This window comes from Grammomys surdaster, unplaced genomic scaffold, assembly GCF_004785775.1.
Source record: "Grammomys surdaster isolate TR1022 unplaced genomic scaffold, NIH_TR_1.0 169, whole genome shotgun sequence".
In the NCBI taxonomy this organism is placed as follows: domain Eukaryota; kingdom Metazoa; phylum Chordata; class Mammalia; order Rodentia; family Muridae; genus Grammomys; species Grammomys surdaster.
Window position 1 is genome coordinate 2,212,996 of NW_021604617.1, and position 12,393 is coordinate 2,225,388.

Consider the following 12,393-nt stretch of genomic DNA (forward strand, 5'->3'; position numbering starts at 1 on the left):
CTGCCTCTCTGCCTCTCTGCCTCTCTGCCTCTCTGCCTCTCTGCCTCCAAAATGCTGTGATTACAGACATGTACTACTGCATCTTGTGTCATTTTAAACTGCTCAATTTCTGAGCAACAGAAAACTATTAACTATTAAAGCATTGTTGAACATGAGGGTTTGAATTGTGTGCCTCCACAATCACATGTTGAGAATTAACCTTCATACTTTAGAATGTGACCGTTTGAGGCAGGGCCCTAAAGGTGTGATTAAATTGAGATGAAGCTCCAATTCTATCATACTGGGGTTCTTTTAGAAGAGATTTAGAACCAAAAAGAAACACCAGGGGATGTACTGAGGAAACAACATGTGTGGACATAGTAAAAGATACTGCCCTGTTAGCAAAGGAAAAGGCCTAAGAAACCATACTGGCTGATGCCTTGATCTGGGACTTTTTGCGGGAATATTTTTTTTTTGAAACTGAACAGACTTGGATGATCTGTCCAAGGTCAAAAACCAGCTATTTTATTGAACATTGGAAAATAAAGGAAATTAATTATTTGTCTTAGCATTCCTTTGTTACTTGAACAAATCTTACTAGCTGGATTTAAATAGGTTCAGAGTTATGGCCTGGAAGTAAGGACTGAAAATCTTCAGTCCCCAGAGACCAGCTCTATAATAGACTTTTTGTGATATACAGGTAGAGCTGAGGGGCAGGGAGAGGCCATGGAAGTATGTAGAGTGAGTCAGGTGGGGGCTGATATGTAGTTCTGTAGTAGAGGTTTGTCCAGTGTGTACCATGCCCAGCTTGACAATGTTGGGGGGGAGAGGTTCCTGAATGCTTGATCTTACACTGATACAAAAGCCACAGGCTCTCAGCTGAAATCAGATTCTCATGTCTACATATGTTCCCAGAATTGGAGTTAATGGGTAGCACAAACATCACTTCTGCTGTTGAGCAGAAACGTTGATCACAGGGGAAAAACTGACTACAGCCAACGGTGCTGCTGTGTACCAGTGCCTGGCAGGTTGGGTACATCCAATGCTTAGAATGATGATACTTTATACCTCTGGTAACCTCATGGAAGGTCAAGAAGCACACAGGTGGAAATACACCTGGTATCTGATGGCCCACAACATGCAGGCTATGAGAGAATAAAAAGCCCTCCCTTTGGCTTTTACTTAGAGGTTGCTTCAGCTATGGTCACTGCTATTTTTAGAATAGGACAGATAGACATACAGACTTTCCCAGGCAGCCTCCTTTTCATCCTGCCAGGCCAGGTCTCTGTGGCCTCCTTTGTGAAACAATCTCTAGTCTTTTCCATAGAGTTAACCTTTCATTTTGTTTTCTGAGATGGATCCTCACACTGTCCTCCAGATAAGCTTTGAAATCATAGCAGTTGTCTACCTTCAGCTGCAAGAGGATCTAACTTTGCATGTGAACTTTACAGATCTTATGCCACGGTACCATGGTTACTTGCTTTTATGTAAGTAACCACCCTAGGCAGGAGACCTGGTCCAGCCTTTTTATAGGCCTAGCTTGAGAGGCAGTCAAAGACTTAGACATAAGGAGGGTCCAGTGAAAAAATAGTCATAGCCAGAGAAGTCTAGTTGGCTGGCAAGAGGGGAGGCTTTTGGGGGGGAAAGTTCAGAGTGCATAAAAAGACAGTATCTTGGAGAGGAGTCTGTATGAATTTCTAAGGTGAACACAGCCAGTGTTGGCTTCACATGCTTTTTATTATCTTTCTTAGGTTTCTTGGGTCTTAGTATCTTTCTACTTGAGTTACTCTACTTACACATTAGCACTTGTATGACTGGTAATACTAGGAATATATGGAGACAAAATGTGGGACAGGGACTGAAGGAAAGACCATCTAGAGACTGCCGCACCTGGGGATCCATCCCATATACAGTCGCCAAACCCAGACACTATTGCAGATGCCAAGAGGTGCATGCTGACAGGAGCGTGATATAGCTGTCTCCTGAGAGGCTTTGCCAGAGCCTGGCAAATACAGAAGCAGATGCTTACAGGCAATCATTAGACCAAGCATGGGGTCACTAACGGAGGTGTTAGAGAAAGGACTGAAGGAGCTGAAGGAGTCTGAACCTATAGGAAGAGCCACAATATCAACCAATCAGACCCCCCCAGAGCTCCCAGGAACTAAACCACCAACCAAAGAGTACACATGGAAGGACCCGTGGCTCCTGCCACATATGTAGCAGAGGATGACCTTGTCGGACATCAATGGGAGGAGAGGCCCTTAGTCCTGGGAAGGCTCGATGCCCCAGTGTAGGCAAATGCCAGGGCAGGGAGACTGGAGTGGGTGGGTGGGTGAGTGAGTACCCTCAAAGAAGCAGGGGGAGGGAGGATGGGATAGGGGGTTTGCAGAGAGGAAACCAGGAAAGGAGATGACATTAGAAATGTAAATAAATAAACTATCCAATAAAATAAAGTAGAAAAAAAGAACATACACCAACAAGTTAGGCCAAATATTTCAGATAAGCTGTGTTCTTACCTTCAAGCTTTAGTTGTCAGTAATCCAAAAGTTGGACTGCCCAGTTTTCAGTGAGTACAAAAGTACATTTAGAGAAAGGAGGAAAGTATTTCTGGTGTATGGCAAGCACAGAGGCTCAAATTCTACTGTGCCAAAAGTACCCAACCTTTAGCAATCAATCTCGAAGGCTCTGCAGTCAGTGTGATCAGCTAGAGCCTTAATCAGCAGAGTCAAGACTACAAGAAACAAACCTTGGCATCTGCCCAGTGAGGAAGTAACTTTCATTGTACAGTGATTGTTCTATGGACCTTTACTACTTTGAGTGCTTGCAGACTCAAGGCTGTTTAGACAAATGCATAGAGGCAAACACACTGCTCCCACTCTAAGACCACTCTAAGACCACTCTAAGACCACATGATTCCCCACTGTGTGCAGGCCCCTGGTTCTATAGTAGAGTCCCCATGTGCTTGCTGACTGGTCTTCTTCCTCTCTAGTCTGCTGGAGTTTAAAATAGAAAAAAAACTAGAGCGTAGCCACGCTTATGATTCAAAAAGAAAAATCTCCAAAAGCCACCACATTGAAGCTTTTGCTCTAAACAGCCTGTGCTTAGATGAGTGTAGCCGTATTAAGTTACTCAGACCAGCTGCATCCAGCTGATATACATGGCCCCTAGTCACCTTTCAAGACTCGTGATGCAAAGCTGTGCCAAACTAGAAAATTATTAACCAGCAGGTTCCACTAAGTAAACTAATTCCCAACATCCCCTTGCCTATGGTGAAAAGAAGCTTAAAACATGAGTGAATTTAAAATGTATTTCAGAACATGAGTCCATTATCTTAGTCTTACTGGTTTTCAAAAAAAATTTTTTTCTTCTACCACAAGAGCTAGTCTTAGTAACTTGGGTCCTGCTCTGTTGGCAAGTAAATTGAACTGGATTCAGTAATGGGGAAACTAGAGAGCTGGCTACAGGGTCTCAGGCATCCAGTGGGACCTTCTTAGAGATTTCCTTTCTACATCTATAAAATATGAGGCATGCTAACTGCCTACAGTTAGATAAAAACAAAAAGATAGACAGACACACTTGGCACAGACTAAGTAGTTACAAATGCTGGCTTTTTGCCTTTCTTTACAGAGTATATTCATTGACACACACATGCAGAAGAGACAGAACACAAATCTAGACCTAGAGCTTATGTGTTTCTTTATTTATACTCACCTCATCCCATGATAGACATATTTGCATGGAGGTAAACCATATTATTTGGTGTTCTTGGCTACCTCAGATCAAACTGAGCTTATACTAATCTCTTCTGGAAACTTCCAAACTTGCTTTAGCCATGAAATTAAAACTTAACTCATCTTTTGATTCTGTAATTCCTCCATGGCTGATATGTTTTCTACCACCTCTTTTCTAAAGGACGTTTTCTTTGTTGACTTGCAAGTCACAGTTGCCATGTAGCTGAAGTCCCTGTATCCTAGTATCTGTGTGGAGATATCCTACATGGCATGCAACTACCTTCACACTCAAAGTGTCACCTTAGACTCTTTCCCCCATATTACAGTACCATTTATTAACTGAACAGGTATTTATTGAGGATGATTGTAAAGGAGATAAATCCATAGTTTCTACCACCCTGGCATATGTATTTAGTGAGTGTTGATTGCAAACAATTCCTTCTTGATCACAGTGATACTAAAGTACCACTCACCGCTCCAACAGCTCTGTTTGCTTCCTCTACAACACAACAAACTGTGGACCACTAACAAGATGTCAGTAAATAGAAAAATAGAAATGGTAAACAGCTTAACACACTTAAAACAGACAACTAGAAATGAGGGAAGAAAGAGAGTGAAAGTCCTCAAATATTCAGTCATTTCTGACAGCCCACGGGTCAAGTAAAGGGGTCTCTAGAAAAGAAAATCTGTAAATATATATAACCACAAATGCATGAAATACAATTTCATAAAACAAATAGTGTCTATTAGGTCTAAATATACAGATTAACCACCATGATGACATTGGATGACTTTAGTACCCCATTCTCAAACTTAAGATTTTGTCCAGATGCAAACTAAACAGAGAAATATTGGAACTGAATGAAATCATAACACCAAAGGACAAAAACTTTCTTACAGCACATCTACCTGAACATTAAAATTGTACTTTTTCCTCAGCAGAACAAAGAACTCTCTCTATTATTGACCATATTTTAGAACAAAAAGCAACTTTCAACAAACACAGGAAAATTGAAATAACTTTCTGCATTCTATCTGAACACAATTAAAATATTACAGCTTTGAATGCCTAAATGAAAAAAAAACAAGAGATCAAAAAAAATGTAATGATACATCCAAAAGCCTTGAAAAACAAGAACAAACCAAACCCCAAATCAGTAGATGAAAAGACAAAATCAAAATGAGGACAGAAGTTAATGAAATGGAAGTAAACAAAAACAAAGAATCTATTAAATAAAAAATTACATCTTTGAAAATATAAACTTTGGCAAACCCTATGTTAATCTAACCAAAGGAAAAGGAACTCACATGTAGGAAGCCCTAAATGAAGGCCTAAGTGAATGTGTGTGTTGACAGATCCAAATTAATAAAATGAGAAATGAAAAGGGAGATATTATAACATATAAATGAAATTAAGAAAATTATTATAAAATTATTATTTAAAAGCCTCTTTTCCACTAAACTGAAATGTCTAAAAGAAACAGATGAATTTCTAGAAACACTTCACATATCAAGATTAAACCAATATAATTTAAACAGACCCATAACTTGGTGATGAGACTGAAGAAATAATAAAACATGTCCTAAATAAACAGTGCCAAGAATCAGATGGACTCATTGCAGAATTTTAGCTCTAGTTCAGAGAAGAACTAATTTGAATACTATGGAAACTACTCCACAAAATGAGCCAGGAGATGTAGAGGACAGCTATAAAATGCTGACCTCTGGATACGAGAGCTGGCACATGCATCAACCAACTCAGAGCAGATGTGATTACCTGTGTAAGACCTGTACAAGGACAGCAAATCAATTTTCCTGTAGCAGTAGTCCCTATGTCCCACTGTCTCTGAGGGGATATCCTATGCTACATGCAACTATTTCACACCTGAAGTAGCTTACAAGAATCGGTAAGTTCTGTATCAGGGGACTCATGCTTTCTGGCTTCTGTGGACACAGGAAAAGCACTCAAATGTAAAAGAAAATGACTCTAAAACCCTTTTTTCGAAAAACCAAATGAGATTTTTCTTGTTAGCTAAGATCATTTGAAATTTGCCTTTGTCTATTAAAGAACCACCAACACCACTCTTTTCAAATTGAGTAGTCTATTTTCTTAAATTTTTGGTTGTGAGCCTAGCCTTTAATGGCTGAGCCATCTCTTCAACCCAACAGTATATTTTCTATTCAGCATTTAATTCCATTTCATTTAAAGGAGTAAGTAAAGTCAAGGCTATAAGCTACCTTTAATTACTTACAGTTAGTGTGTAATGGCAAGCAGTAAGTGTCAGTAAAGCAGGAAGAATGTCTGTCTTGCTTTTCTGACGGTCACTTACCAAAGTCCTCCTTCAGACTAGTAAGTGCCCTGATCCAAGGTTAACTGGCAGCACAAGAATCGTCCCACACTGACCCTATCCTGGAGGTACAAGAATATCTTGGCATGAATGCTTTGACTTTCTTCAGGAAATCACTTACCAGTGTTGCCATATTGTATTATGATTAATAAGTTTACTTTTGATAGTATTGGCCACATGTAGGTTTGAAATAAGGATTGGACTTTTGTCCTCTGGAGGAAAGAGCAAGCAGTTTGAATTAATTCTCAATGTGGGAGGAAAGTGACTGAAGCATACTTCTTGACCTCTCTTCAGGGGAGGAAGAACAGTACGCTACCCTTATGTCTTTTGAGACTTAAGGAGACCATTGGTGATGGCTAGTAGCTTCTGGCAACATGTTCTAGTTAGAAAGCTAAAAAATGCTATGAACAGGTAATAGGAGGCTTTGAATTCTACAAAAAGATGGAAAGAAATATTGATACTGTTCTAGCAACTGGTTATGGCTACCATTCATTCATTCAATATTGGTTGCTCTCTAGGAACTGTATCAGACATGGAGGAGTGTGCATAGAAATAAGTGTTTAAAAAACTTACGATTTTGAAAACGTGGCACCTGTATATTTTGTTACTGCTCTCAAAATCTTAAGACAAATGGCTCAAAACTCCTGAGTTGTGTGTAATCCTAAACAAAGATAGCCCCTATCTCTTGTTTCTCTAAAAGACAAGTAGAGTTCTGGAGACAGGCAAGATAAAAGGATGTGGAATAGAGCACTGTGCTCCCTTTGTCCATTCAGATGTACTTACTGGCTGATTTATTCTGAAAACCTTCAGGAGTGGCACCCTCTACATAGCAGGGTCTTAGTTTGTTTTCTCTTCCCATTACAAAATAGCCTAGACTGGGTAATTTATTAAGAAATTAAAAATAGGGGACCTCATGCCTTCTGAGGCAGAGACATCGCACAGTGAAGAAGAGGAAACCTTTTGGTTCCTGCCTTTTATACTCTCACGCAATCTCATTTTCTTCTCAAGGACCCTTCTAAATAGCATTCACACATGAATGTGAGATGATTGTTTTTAGCACATGGTCTTTGTGGTAAACTGTAAATTTAGCAGTAAAGACCAGACATCCATCTTGGGTAGGATCATATGGTAAATATGTTATGATTTACTGATCATATGGTAACTTTGCAACTACACAATTCTCCATTTACTGTGAAAGCAGCCATATCACACTAAGTAGTTGGGCATGGCTGTAGTCAAATAAAATGTTATTTACGAATAGAGATAGTGAGCTGTAGTTTCCTCCATTCTGATATACAGAATAAAGAGGAAACTCTTGCATTAGAAACAACACCCCACCCCTTCAGTAAGCATTTTCTTACCCACACTTTGGAAACTCTGTGACTGTTCTCCCCTGCTGCATTGTCCTTCAGCCTTCATCTGAAGATATTGATATTTCTGTCTTTTCCCTATTTGTCTTTTCCTTTTTGGACAAAGATCATTTAACTGAGGCTATGTAGCTTAGCCTGGCCTTGAACTCTTATGCTTCCGCTTCCTAAAAGCTAGAAGTGTGTTCTACTACATTTTCACTATTTTTTTTCTTTTTATAAAAACTTCATTTAGTTGTAGTTTGGACATCGTGTAAATAATGCATTTAAACTGTACCATTTAGTTAGCCCTAAGAACTTTCCTCTTAAATATACTTTCATTATGTCCCATAGATTTGGTATGTCATGTTTTCATTTTCAATCAGTTCTAAAAGTTTTTAACTTCCTTCTTGGTTTCTATTTTGAACGAGATTTTATTCAGCAGTGATGTGTTCAGCTTTCATGAGATTGTATAATTTTGATATATCTATTGTTGATATTCATATTTAATACATAGTGGTCGGATGATTGTAGGCATAATGTTTCTGTGCAGTGTGTAAGGATTATCCTTGTGTTATTCAAATGCTGATTTCTCTGTTTCAATAACTTCTTGCAATCTGGACATGGCATTGTAATGCTTATTCTAATTACTCTCCATTTATTCTCTGATTTTTTTCAATGAAAGTTGATCAGCCAATGGCTGAGCAGGAGAGAAGATAGGGATGGACTTCTGATTCCAATGAGCAGAGGGGAATACAGAGAAGAGATAGAGGAAATGTCAACACAAAAGAGAGTCCAAGAGACACCTGGAAAAACACCTGGAGCAGAGAGAGCCAAATTAATACTAAAATGCAAGAATCTCAAGGATTTTCCCTGAGAGGTGGCCAGATTACTTCACAGGATTAAAATAGATTAATAACTACTCAGATATTGTGCTGTAAAGCTTATCAAATAAATCTTATAGTCTCTGTCTCATGTTTTAAAAATCTGTTTTATACCAAACTGAAAAACCTAAAAGAAACAAGTGAATTTCTCAATGTTTACAACTAACCTGTCAGAAACCATCTAAAAAAGGATAAAGACATGCAAGTGACTTTTTTGGAGATAATCAACAGTTTTGCATAGCCTGCACTGGATGGGTACTGAGGCAAGGTCCCAAGAAGACTTCAACCTAGGATTGATTCTTGCTGCTGATATGCCTTTTCCTATCACTATTATATAGTCTAATAATTCCTGGGCAACCTACTTGGTAGATTTTCTGCAAATTAACACGAAGATGTACCCTCATATAGTAATGCTGTGTAGACAAATTGATAACTTCATAATTCCTAATAATGATGTTATAGATTTCCTAAATTTATACAAGCAATTTTGAGTCCTCTGAAAGCTACAAATATAGCTCTGTAAACCTTCGTGTGTCATAGGCTAATTGTTCTAGCATAGAAAGCCCTTCCATGCTTGTGGATTAGTAGGACTAATGTCGTAAAACAAAACATCTTACCAAAAGCACTCTATAGGTTCAATGAAATCTTCACCAAAATTCCAAAACAATTCCTCAAAGAAATCTTGCAACGCATATTGAAACAAAAAAACCCAGGTTAGTGAAACAATCCTTAATAATAATGAGGAGGAGGAGGAAGAGGAGGAGGAGGAGGAAGAGGAGGAAGAGGAGGAGGAGGAGGAAGAGGAGGAAGAGGAGGAGGAGGAGGAGGAAAAGAAGGAAAAGGAGGAGGAGAAGGAAAAAGAGGAGGAGGAGAAGGAAAAAGAGGAGGAGGAGGAGGAGGAGGAGGAGAAGAAGAAGAAGAAGAAGAAGAAGAAGAAGAAGAAGAAGAAGAAGAAGAAGAAGGAATTAATAATAATAATAATAATATATTGCTAGATGCTAGATCTTGGAACACTGTTCAAGGGGAAGAAAAAAAGAACTAGAGGATCAGGGAGTTTGCTGTAAGATTATGTTCCCTAGTCATTTTAGAAGCTGCACCTATAAAACCTCACAAACATGGTGGCCTAGCAAGAAGCACATGTAGACATGTAAAGCAATGAAAGAAGGACATTAAGAACAGGCATGCCAAAGTGGACAGGGGAAACCCATAAGGCCTCAACTTTACACAAAGAACTACAGGCAGCTATGGAATGCTGAGCATGGGAGAAATAGCCTTCGGGAAGAAAGAGCACACCAATTGGTTGTTCAATATAAATGACCAGTCCTGATAATGTGCATGTGAGTGGTATTGTTCAGACTGAGTGGGTTATGTTTGGGAATAAGTTTACATATGCATAAACATGTACATATACATTTACGCCTGTTGCAACAGTTAAAAAGGAGAGGTCATGAATTTGAAGAAAGAAGCTGTGTTTATGAAGGTTTGGAGGGGAAAATGGGAGAAATGATGTAATTATAATATCTCAAATGTAAAAGAAAAAAGATTTAGAAACTTCTTGAGGAATCGTAACAGATTTCAAGTTGTAATACACAGTTATAATAATAAAACCACTATGATATACACCAATGTGTATCATGAAATACACATTGACTGATGGACTCGAACTGGAAAATCAGACACAATTTCACATCATGGCAGACACCTGATATTTGACAAAGAAGCCAAATATATACAGTGGTGAAAATATAGCATCTTTCACAAATGGTGCTTGACAAACTAGATAACCGCACATAGAAGAATATATCCTTATCTATCACTGAACAAAACTCAACTCCAAGTGCATGAAGCACCTTATCATTAGACTAGATACCTGAGTCTGATAAAAGTTAAAGTGGGAGAGAGGCTTGAACTCATTGAAACAAGAAAAGACTTTTTAAACAGGGCTGTAATTAAAACCAATAATTAATAAACTGAATCTCATGAAGTTGAAAAGTTTCTGTACAGCAAAAATCATTATCATTCAAGAAAAATATCAGCTGGCAGAATAGAAAAATATCCTGAGTGATTATACATTTAAATAAGGGCTATTATCCAAAATATATTTAGAACTAAAAAGTGACCATTGAGGTAAAAAAAAAAATCTAAATGGGTATAGAAGTAAACAAAGAGTTATGATAATAAAAATAAAATAAATAAAAAATAAATAAAGATAGTTAAGAAACACTTAAAAACTGTTGAACATCCTTAGCCACCAGGTAAATGCAAATTAAAAATGTTTTGAGATTTCCCTTCACTCCCCTAAGAATGGCTAATATTAATAAAATAAATGACAACTGATCTTAGTGGAGATTTGAGGAAAGGTGAACATGTATTCATTGCTAGTGAGAGATTGCCACTGTGGAAATTAATAGGAAGATTCCTCAAAAAACAGAAAATAGATCTATAAAAAAGGCCAGCTATACAAGCATTGGACACATAAACAAAGGACATTAAAACTCTGTGAGCTGTAATAGCAACATCCCTTCAAGATATACTTACTGATTTAATATGTTATGTTAGTTACCAACCACTTGGATTGGATTTACGGCATCTTCTGGGAACCACGAGTTTGGCAGGTATTGTCTGGAGCTTAGCAGAGATCCACGAGGGTGATGGGGTTGGCCCAAGATCCATGTTTTGGGGCATGGTCTCTATGGAGCTGATCGGCAGAACCAGCCACCACTGTAATGTCTCTTGGGTGCCAGGGCCAGCACTTCTAGCTAGCCAGAGCTGCGGTCAGAGCAGAACAGTGGGAACTAGGAAGCTGCCCAGAAACAGAGATGAGCAACCCTGCCATTTCTCACAACCACCCATTACACATCCCCATCTTCTGTATTGACCTCCCTCTGTGCCCCAAAGTTGAATTCTCCTCCCCCATTTTTCCATTTTCACTTCACATCACTGTCTTTTGCTACTCCTCTCCTAACCCCCACCCCTACCCCAATAGTCCTTTATAGTTTCCTCGTTTCTGTGGTTACTTCATGTTGCATACTGACACATGAAAATGTGTATAATCCCATCTGAAGAAACTACAAATGGAAGAACATGTGACATGTCTGGTTTACCTCATTCTGGGTTACTTCATTCAATACAATATTTTCTAGTTCTACGTATTTACCTAAAACTTCATAATCTAATGATTTCTTTACAGCTGATTGGAATATCATTGTGTATATTGCTGTATTTTCATTGCCTATTCATATGTTGAATGACACTTAGGTGGTTTTCACTGTCTAGCTAGTGTGAATGGGGGAAATGAACATGGCTGAGCAAGTATATTGTGGAGTATGATGTTCCTTCCTTTGGGCATATGCCAATGAATGGTATATGTGTGTCATATACTACATTTTAATTTTTAAGATTTTTTGTAAAATCACCATATTAATTTCCAGGGCAGCTGCACCTATATGTATTCCGACCAACAATGAGTGAGAGTTCCCTCTTCCCCACAAGCTCCTCAGCATTTATTAGTTGTTCTTTCATCTTAGCCATTCTGACTGGGGAGAGATGAAATTTCAAGTCTATTTATGCATCTCCCTAATTGCACGGATACGGGACACCTTTTGAACTAATATGTAGTCATGTTTGCTTCCTCTGTTGAAAATTCTGTTTAGATTCCTACCTCATTTGTTAATTGGATCATGTTTCCTTTGAATGTTGTTTTTGAGTTCTTGATACAGCATGGATATTAACTTTCTTTCAGAAGAATATCTAACAAAGATTATGTCCCATTCTGTGGGTTTCTACTTTACTCAGTGTACTGTTTCCTTAGCTGTACAGAAGTTTTTAGTTTTTGAGATCTTAATTCCCAGGTAAATAATTAATTCCCTGGTAAATGTCCTATTGACCTTCCAGAAAATCATTTCTTACACATGAGTCTTGCATGATACTGCCCATGCTCTCTCTTCAAGCAGTTTCAATATTTCAGGATTCATACTGAGGACTTTGATACACTGGAGTCTAGTCTTTATACAGGATGATAGCTATAGTTCTACTTTCATTCTTCTACATGTGGATATTCAGTTTTGCTAGCACTGTTTCCTAAAGATGCTATTTTTCTTTAGTG

General features: G+C 38.4%; 1 protein-coding gene across 1 annotated transcript in view; it reads right to left on the reverse strand.

Moving 5' to 3' along the window:
* Positions 1-2,694, reverse strand: part of LOC114620559 (sulfotransferase 1C2-like) — a 19,695-nt gene extending 17,001 nt beyond the window's left edge. Inside the window, exon 1 of the mRNA XM_028766682.1 lies at positions 2,496-2,694. The gene's annotated coding sequence lies outside the window, so the exon portion shown is untranslated. The remainder of the gene's footprint in view (positions 1-2,495) is intronic.
* Positions 2,695-12,393: the final 9,699 nt, after the last annotated feature.